This window comes from Betta splendens, unplaced genomic scaffold, assembly GCF_900634795.4.
Source record: "Betta splendens unplaced genomic scaffold, fBetSpl5.4 scaffold_26, whole genome shotgun sequence".
NCBI lineage: Eukaryota > Metazoa > Chordata > Actinopteri > Anabantiformes > Osphronemidae > Betta > Betta splendens.
The window spans coordinates 24,311-33,775 of record NW_026577845.1 but is presented as its reverse complement, the minus strand read 5'-3'; the positions used below and the strand labels follow the sequence as shown (position 1 = coordinate 33,775).

Below are 9,465 nucleotides of genomic sequence, written 5' to 3'. Positions count from 1 at the left end.
ATGAAAGCGCTGTTTAGCTGCAGCAGAAACAGCCGCTGACACTGGACACACTGATGCTATGTGAGGCCCCGACTGGGCCACTGTCACCATGGCAACAGGTAGATGCTGCAGTGGGAACACTCCCAACCCGCTGGCCGGCTGCAGGCACTGAGGGAACCGGGAACTGAACCGCCAACCCTGGGGTTCGCTGACGAGGGAGTAGATTCACCTGAAAGCGATCATTAATAGTAATAAAAGGCTAAACTTCACCAGTGCAGAAGGCAGCGCGGCCGCATTATTCTGAGTGAAGCGTCGCAGACAGAACCAGCAGAGAAGCTGAGCGTCAGTCAGTGGCCGTGGTCCAGCGCGAGGCTGCAGCCGGCGCCTCATCGCTCATCAGCTGAGTAATTACTGCTAACCTGCTTCTCCACAGGGCTTTGATGCTATAAACGGATCCACTGTCTGGCTGATGGAAAACGGCCACCGTGGCACCGCCGCAGCAGCAGCCGGGTCACCAGGGACCTGCTCGACAGAATCGGGTCGCTGCCTGTCTGGAGGAAGGAGCATCGGAGCGACCGCTGCTCGTCAGCTGGCGGCAGGAGGCGGTGGTCCACACGCAGAGACGTGGACGAGTCAGGCTGAGACCAGGAGGGAACTGGGCCTGACTGCGCCTCCAGAACCCGTCCTGCATCTGTGCTGCTGATCAGACACCAGCTAATGACCGAGGACCGGAGCTGAAAGGAGTCCTTTTATTCTGTTGATTACCCATTTACATGAACTGGAAGCTGCGTTTCAGGCAGTGGCTGCGGATGTTCTATCTGTTGGTCAAGGTTCCACTGGACGCGTCTCCGTTGTTGTTGGTTTGTGTGGTAGTGTTAGTGTGAGCACACGCTCCCCCAGAAACTGGCAGGAGTGAAGCTGGCGTCTCATTAAAGAGAGCAGCAGCAGGTGTGAGGGGGCGGAGCCTGATCAGGTGAGGCTCCGCCCGTGGCAGGAAACAGTGAACCTCCGACCACTGCTCAGCGCCGTGATTCCTCTGCTTTTACGTAGTTTTACCTGTGAAGCTGCTGGTGTGTAAATTACTTGTCTGTTGGTTCAGTGAAACATTTCTGCAAAGCACAGGTTCAAAAAATCCACAAAATCCTGTTCTGACTCATCTGAGCACAATAATCGCACACAAAGGGTTTTGATTTGTTTGTTTTTTCCCTTTTTTACTGTTTGTGGGGACAAAGAGGCGAGGAGTTGGAGCAAAAGGAAAAGACGCCTCACGAGGACGGAGACGCTGGAACGTTGGCCGTCCAGCGGCGGTTCTGACTCGGCTGTGACTCGTCCGGCTCATTGAGGAAACATGCTCTCAGCTCCACCCTAAAAGCACAGGACGCGTGGATGAAGACGCCGCTGCCTCCCGTTCATTCACTCAGCCAGCGCTGGTGTGTGGATTGGGTCCTAATAGGTTCATTCTGCTCTGTTTGCTCATTTGTGCGCGTGTGCAGGTTGTGTGCTTTATGTAAACACAGAGCAGCCTTGGTCTGGATTGGATTGAATGCTCCTGCTCTCACAGCAGCATCCTTGTTCTGCCGGGGTTTCAAGATGAAAGCAAAGTGCACATTTGATTGAGAGAAGCTGAAAGAGGCTTTTCTCTCCTCGCTCTCAAAAGGACACGTTTCTCTCAGTGGGCGCTGGTGTTCTCTGGTGGACGACGTGCAAACTATACCTGTGTTTCTGGGAGCGTCCGCGAAGGAAGGTGATTTGACATCAGTGAAATCATTCAGCGGCATAAAAGCACAAATCCATGCGTCAGAATGAAAAGTCATATTTGTGAAGTGAATCCAGATGATTTTGTTAAACCGTGTTTCCACTCATTGCACTACGTGTTTATTCACCCACTGTTTTGTTATCATGAATATTTCATCTTTGGTGTTGCGTTCAAGAACACACTGTCCTGTCTCCACTGTGTTATGTTCAGAAAATAAAGGCTCATCACGTTCAAGCTTCATGAAGCTAATCAGCTGCAGTGATTTCATTCAGGGTCTCTGTTTGGTGGCGCTAACGCTACGCTAACGTTAGCGCTGGTCTGGTTGACTCTACAGGATGGAGCAGCTCCAGCATAGAACCCATTTCCCTGCGTGTGGGACCTTCTTCCTGTTCCTTTGGTCACCAGCACTGGCCGTAGAGGTGGAGTGAACCCAGCAGAGGAGGCTGAGATTCCGGCTCCATCCGGCTCCATCCGGACCCAGGTACTTGTTCAGTGTGTAATTAATAAGCCTGCTGTTCTGCAGGAGGAGACCGGGCCGAGCTTCAGCTTCTGAGGTTTATTCACTTCTGCTCACACATCAGAGGCCTGTTTGTCTGGAGACTCAGTAACAGGGGAGCTGCTTTCATTTTAAGTGCTGCTGCTGGAGCTGCAGCAGGACTTGGTTATTTGGTTTCTTTTCACTGATTTCAAGCAGCAGCCTTTGGCCTCCTTTGTTCTGGCTTTCATTCCCCGTGTGCTTAAATCTCTGCTCTACGACTTCTTTGGCCAAAAGTCTAATACAAAATGCACAGATGAGCTAATTAGCCAGGTAATTTTGCTGCTTTTGTTTCCACTAATCAACTGCAAGAAACGTCCAACACAAACCTCACTTAAATGTGATTCCTCCGTGGTATCAAGTTATTAAGAGCATCTGTGATCAAATAATGAACTAAATCAGAGGAATGATGACGTATTACATGAGCTGCTGTTTGCCAAACTCTGACTTTCCACCCTTTTAATGAAGTTTGATGATTAAAGTACGTATCTAGATTTACTGGAGCAGGAAGTGACTGAACGCTGGGCGTTCAACAGCAGCAGCAGCTCCTTCAGGTCAGATGAACCTGCTGAGACTAAACAGCCATCAGGCAGTTTAACAGGAAAACTCATCAGCGCTCTGAATGGAGAACGAGCCTTCACAGATGGACACCAAATAACAAACTCAGAGCCCAGATGGTGGAGGACAGTCCGTCCATTGTCCTACTTCGCTTCGCTGAAGGCAAACCTCAGTGCACATTCAAAGGAAACTCACAGAATTCTACCAATATTCATGTTTCATTGTGAATAATTATGAGGTCTGCTCTGAATCTTCCCCCTGATTGACGACTGGCCGTCTCTGAGTCTCCTGTGACCCTGTGCATAGCATTAGAGCACAGTTTCATTATAGCCTAGTCTATACGGGTTTTAGACAGATGCTGCGTGTACGTAAGAGAAGAGAGGCGGCTTCGCACCAGTTCAACCAGTTTTTTCACTGTGTGTTTGGGGTCAGTCTCGCTCCACAACGAGGAGGACGAAGCTCCATCCTGAACCTGCTCCAGAGCAGCTAGAGGCCTGATGCTTCACTTCTGCTGTGCACCCGCCCTCATGTGCGTCTCACTGTCGTCAGCGAGCGATAAGCGAATGCTGACTCAGCTTCTCAGCTGCGTGTGACAGTAACATCAGCGGGCGCTGGCTTCGCCTTTACAGGGGATATGTCTAATATCTCTACACTTTCACAAACGGCCTCTGAGGAAAACAGTCATTAAACAAAAGGTTCATGCTGCAGAGACGTTGCCATGGAGACGACGATGGCCGTTTGAGCTGCGTTTTAAAGAGTTTTAATGGGTGTGTAAGAAGCAGATCAAACAAACCAGACGTTTCCCTGCGTTTGTTGGACTGTTTCCTTTTTTAAGCAACACTGTTGCCTCTGTTTACAAAATGCACCTACATCGTGATCAGCGTCATGGAACCAAGACCCAGAACCAGCAGAACCAGGCGAGCCCTGACCCTGTACGGCTCAGCAGCACCTGCTGCTCCTCCTCACACAGCTGTGGCCTCCGAGCGTCAGTCTGTTTATTATTTACTAGAACAATAGGAAATGGCAGAGCATCAGAACATATCCAGTGGTGATCTGCTACACAAACTGCAGACACGACAGACCACAGATGGAGGATTATCCCTTTCATTATTCCAGGCATTAGCTGAGATGAGATCCTTCTTGGTCGGACTGAAGCTCGGCTCTGTTTGTTTAGAGCAAACAAAATGTTCTCAGAGCAGCATCGAAGTCAAGAAGAAGAAAGAGCCGAGCGGAATCCTCCACCGTTCTGAGGCCTCATCAGCTGCGTTCGTTCTGCCCTTCATGAGGCTCAACAGCCAAACTCTGGCTTCAGGCCCCAAACGGAATCCAACCGCTGCCGTGAGCGAAGAGAGAGCTGAGCTGACGCTGTGCTTCATTATCACAGTGGGATCGCAGATGAGCCACAGAGCATCAGTGATTAGGAGTAAATACTCAGACGTGTCACAAGCAGAACCTCCAAATCAAATTAGGAGTCATTTCCATCTCTTGAACTCAGAGCTCCTTCCGTTTGCTCACTTCCAGCTCTGAGGCCTGTGGAGAGGATCAACAGTTGCCCTCGAATGCTGAGGGTCCTTAAGACGCACGCAAATATGGGCAGCCTCGTTCGGCAGCGAGGGCAATAATTCATTAATGTGATATTAGTGTGCGTTGAGTCTCACAGGTGGTGAAAATGGAGCCTGACCGCTTGTCTCTAATCACTTCATCTGTTCGACTCCGACCCTAATGGAAGGCTCTGTCAGACCTAATGGCACAAGGTGCATTCTGTGATAAAACAGGGTAATTCCACTTCACAATAATCACAGGGGTGCTATCATGTCGATAACTGCATTTACAGCAAATGTGTCTCAGCACAGACTGAGCAATTTTCTCTCCTGCAATTGCCGGAAACCCATTTTACACGAGGAGAGCGGGGAATTGGTGGGTGCTGAAAGTGAAATTTCCCAGGAGGCCGGGGACATATTGTGAAAATCAGTCGTACTGGAACGTATCCAGTGGACTGTCAGTCACACAAATGTGGATCTGGGAACAATACAGTGTGATGCCCGGAGGCGTCAGCCGCCTTCAGTCAGCCGAGCCCTTTAAATAATCTGAAGTGAGGCTGCAGCTTTTAAACTGTGTCCAGACGTGTGATGCAGCGAAAACGTCTTCATCTGTGCTGGTTGTGGTTGATATGAATGAAAAGAGGACCGTCAGCAGAACAGGGTTTGGGTTCAGCAGCGAGGAGGAACTATTGCACAGTCAGGCTCTGGTTGTAGGCTAGACGCTACGACGATCATCCGCTGAAGGAGGCGGTCGCTATGGCAACCGGACCTGGTGATTTCTCCCCAATGGTTCCAAAGCCTCCATCAGTGAACATGGGTTCAAGGCTCTTCCTTTCCACTGAACCTGTGCTGCCTCCTCCCACCAGCTGTCAGTCACGCGCTGAAAATAAAGTAACATAAAGCTGTTTGTTGAGTTTCTTCTTGAGAAGAAAGAACGTTGGATTTAAAAGCATCATTTTCTGCCTGGAATCGAACCTGGGAAAGTGTCTGATACAAGGGATTAGGAATGGAAGAGCTCGGCCCTGCTCTGCTGTTTGTTGTTTGGCGTCTGGTGCCGGAGCTGAAGGGGAAAATGCGTTAACAGGCATCAACAGGCCGTTGAGGAGCGGCCACGCGTGCTGCCGTCAGACTGATGATGTGCTGGCTGCTGTGGTCCAACAGGTGGTCCAGGACCGGCGCAGTCAGAGCAGCAAGCCGGGCCTGAATGTCAGCGCTGATCAGATGCTGCACACGAACTCATCCCACCTTCAATGTGCAGATGCAGAAGTTTGAGATGGATCCTTGTGTGAGGCCGATTCAGAGGCTGCACCATCAGTCCTTCAGTAATCACTCTGATGGAATAATTCATTATGTTGCAGCCTGTGTCCAAGATGCTTAAAGCAACTATTGATTGTTTTTAGGGTTCTTATCTACAGAGCTGAGCTTTACAACTGCACAAAAATCAATGTCCTCTGTGTCACAGTCTGGGTTGAAGGTCTGCAGAACATCGTTAACATTTACAGAGACCAGAGGCCGATGTCGTTACTGCTCCCATAATGATCATGCACACGTCGTCACATTGTTCATCCTGGCAAAGAGCAAACAAATCAGTGAACCGTGACACCGATTTAAATAGAACCAGGACGATATGGACGGTTTTTAAGAGAAAATATTTGATGAATGGATTTTTGACTAAGCTGGAAAACGGCAGAAAAACAAATTCTGTTATTGTTAAGTTTCCTGAACTCTTGTGCTTTTGTAGCAACTTTATATAATCACAAAAATAGATTTTGGTTCAAAAACTAACATCTAATGAAAGAGCTTGTTTTTCATAAATGAAACCCAAACAGCAGCAGCATCTGGCGTCCAAGCAGTCCGCGGGCTTTTGTCTGGACCGGAACCATGACTCAGCAGAAAGGAGGCGATCCGTGCTCCAGGCAAGGTGACCCACAGGACCTGCGGTTAAACGGCCCAAAGGTTCCGTTCGTCCGTCTCAGGATTATTCTTATCATTTCCAACAAGGTGATGCTATTGATTTCCTGGAGTTTGTGGTTGCAGCGATATTTCTCAGTATGCAGCACCGCAGGTGTCCGTCAGCGCCAGGCTGCAGCAGCCGCGCATGAATAAAACAGCGCATGTTTAACATCTTAACTTCCTCCAGTGGTCGAAGCTTTGTTACAGACAAGTAACTGCTTTTATGCATGAATTATTTATCGTCAGCCATAAAAATCGCATCTTTCCAGATTTAAACTAAAGAGCTGTTTTTTTAACACGCTTCCTCCTCCTGCTGCTTCTCTGGCTGCAGTTTGGCTCCTTCCTGCTCAAGATGCTGCGTTTTCCAGCGTTGCAGGAGCTTCCCATGAACCTGCTGGGTTCCAGGGTTCATGCTTCATTCTGCGTTTGAACGCGGTTGGTGCATCGAGCCTCTGTCGTCCCTTCAGTTCCACAGGACATTTATCAAATGCAAAGCTTGGGTTTGACATTAGATCCTCATTTTAAAGCTGTTTTAGTGAAATCCAAACATTTTCTGATGTCATTTAGTCAGTCATAGTTTGGTCCTGCAGAAATCAGAATATGAGCCTCCAGCCCATAATCTGAGTGTAATCATAGTAAGCTCATTTAGTGAAGTCAGTTATTAACTGGTCGTTACTAATGTGTCACTGGTTTAGTTTTACCACATGAAGCTGCCATGAACAGGAGCAACGCTGCGGCACCACATCAGCCGGAGACATTAAGCTTCAGACTTTTTCCTGCTGCTAGAAAATGGAAACCTTTTTGAAGCAAGTGGCTCTCGTGGCCTGTGGCTCAATCAGGCTCTAATGCTTTTTCAGTAATAAGCCTTTCAGAGCGAGGGAGGACGGCCTGATGGAGCTGATGCGAGCGTTGAGACGGTGAAGTCTGTCTCAGTGTTGGTCTGTTTCTGACCAGACCCGCGTGTGTGTACACGGTACCGACCCGTGAGCCAGCGGGCCGGGCCTCGCTCGGCTGCTGTGATGACCTGCTTCACCGCCGCTGCCTCAGTGAGCGGCACTAAACACGGGAGCAGCTCGGTTTACTTCTCACATACATCACTTTTATCCTCCGTTCACCTGAGGAGAAGCTCAGCTTGAACAACCACTGAATGGAACAACAGGCTGGTTTTAGGTTTAATGTTGCACTAAAGCAGTTTATGTTCATTAGGAAACAAATAAAAACTAAAAAGAAGCTGCTTGGAAACTAACTACATCACACATAATACAACCATGATGGAGGCGTGTGTCCACAGAGGCACCGACTGGAGCTTAAGGACAATGACAGCAGCAAATAAACAGCACTGCTGTTTATGTGACGTCTCATCGAGGGCCCTGATTTGCTGCAGCAGCTCGTTACACGAGGCCCAGAGGCTTCGCTGAGTGCATACGTCACAGCTGGGTTCAGCCTGCCGGTGAAACACATGGCGCCAGCACCAAACAGCCAGGCAGGTCCGGTAGAACCGGTCCGATCTTAACGAGATCCGACACGAGGAACTGTTCCGCGGTAGAACCTCCCTCACGTTGTTTACTGGACTCTGGACGCGTCGGAGCCATTTAGAGGTTTTCATTGTGGGAATTTCATGCAGCTCATGCTCACGTTAGTGAAGAATGTTTGCGTGATTGGAGGAATTTCTTCTGCCTGAGGAGCGTAATGGATGCTCCGCACATTAGAAAGCGATTTCAAAGTGATGCTGGTTCACATTTTTCACAGATGCAGGCAACTGAATAAAAAACAACAACACAGACTCTGAGAATCCTCCCGACAGTAGCTCTGAAAGCAATCAGTGGAAATTTCTGCTGATTGGGTTGTGTGTCATCCAGACAAGGTCTCACTGACTCTAATGAAACACAATGAAAAGCAGAAACACGTGAGACACTCCTGGTGTTTTTGTGTGATTGCCTACAGATTTCTCATGAGATCAGCCTCTAATACGTCCTTCAAAGCGTCAGGTGAGATGCATTTCATGTATAAACAGCCGCAGACAATGAGCCACTGTAAGAAATTAGAGAAAGAACGACAGACACACATTCTCTCTGTGACAATTTGCCATTTAATTAGCAGCAGCGCTACTTTACATCCATCACTCTCTGCACACAGACCTGAGAAACAATGAGGCTCCACAGCCGGCGAGCTGCTGCTTCCTGCTGCCGTTTGACACGTCTGAGGAGCCGTCGGCCGAGTTCCCACCGCGAACGTCCAGCAGACGCTGCAGCGTCGTCTCCATCGCTGCCGCCACAACGCGCCTTGTTATGTAATAAGTCCCACTGACATTAGAGACAACCTTTAATAGCAGCGGTGACCTTTCTGCTGAGAGTGTGTGTGTGTATGTGTGTTTTTGTGTGTGTGTGTGTGTGTGTGTGTGTGTGTGTGTGCGTGTGTGTGTGTGTGTGTGTGTGTGTGTGTGCGTGTGCGTGTGTGCGTGTGTTTGTTTGTGTGTGTGTATGTGTGTGCGTGTGTATGTGTGTTTGTGTGTGTGTGTGTGTGTGTGTGTGTGTGTGTGTGTGTGGTTGGTGTGTGTGTGTTTGTGTGTGTGTGTGTGTGTGTGTGTGTGTGTGTGTGTGTGTGTGTGTGTGTGTGGGTGTGTTTGTTTGTGTGTGTGTGTATGTGTGTGAGTGTGTGGATGGTGTTTGTTGTGTGGTGTGTGTGTGTGTGTGTGTGTGTGTGTGGGTGTGTGTGTGTGGGTGTGTGGTGGGGGGGTGTGGGTGTGTGGGGTATGTGGGAGGTGGGTGGTTATGGGTTTGTTGTGTGTGATGGAGTGTGGGTGTGGTGTGTGTGGGTTTGTGGTGTGGTGGGTGTGTGTGTGGGTGGTGTGTGGGTGGTGTGTGTGTTTGTTTGTGTGTTGTTGTGTATGTGTGTGCGTGTGTGTGTGTGTATGTGTGTTTGTGTGTGTGTGCGTGTGTGTGTGTGTGTGTGTGTGTGCGTGTGTGTGTGCGTGCGTGCGTGCGCGTGCATGTGTATGTGTGTCTGTTTGTGTGCATGTGCGTGTGCGTGTGGGAGATGGACGAGCTCATGAGCGCCTCCACCTCCTGCATCAGCGTGTGAAGTGCATCTCAGTGGCTCCAGGAAGTGAAGATCAGCTGAGGCTGAGATGAGTCCTGGGAGTC

At 49.4% G+C, this 9,465-nt stretch overlaps 1 long non-coding RNA gene across 1 annotated transcript; it reads left to right on the top strand.

Moving 5' to 3' along the window:
- Positions 1–758: 758 nt before the first annotated feature.
- Positions 759–1,975, top strand: LOC129603743 (uncharacterized). The gene is made up of 2 exons (XR_008693955.1): positions 759–1,101; positions 1,212–1,975. It is a non-coding gene; the product is annotated as an uncharacterized LOC129603743 (long non-coding RNA).
- The last annotated feature ends 7,490 nt before the right edge of the window (positions 1,976–9,465 follow it).